Consider the following 436-nt stretch of genomic DNA (forward strand, 5'->3'; position numbering starts at 1 on the left):
CGGGTCGCCCGCACACGCCTCCATGCCAGCCCGACCACAACGGCGAACGGGAGCGGGAGGGGGAAAAGCAAGAGAGGGAAGGGGTGTGGAGGGCCGGAGGGACGCAGCCACGCGTCCCTCCTTATACCTACCCACACGGCCGTTCACCCAACACCACCGCAAACAGGGCCCGCTCCTGCCCGCCCCTCAGGGAACACGCCCCCTCGCGGCCCCCGACGCCACGGGGGCCCGCAACACCTACCCTCAAGCCTTGCCTCCGAGGGGGACTTGTCCGGCCTCGGAGACCGCCCGGCTGCGCCGCAAGCTGCCTGCCGGAGGGAACCCGCCCACCGCGCCCGGACACACACACACACAGGCCCGTCCGGCCACGGAAGGGCCAGCGGACCACACCCGGGATCCGGTCCGCGCAACAGGCCGCTCTGCCCACCGGGGCCGG

This window comes from Penaeus monodon, chromosome 33 (assembly GCF_015228065.2).
Source record: "Penaeus monodon isolate SGIC_2016 chromosome 33, NSTDA_Pmon_1, whole genome shotgun sequence".
Classification (NCBI taxonomy): domain Eukaryota; kingdom Metazoa; phylum Arthropoda; class Malacostraca; order Decapoda; family Penaeidae; genus Penaeus; species Penaeus monodon.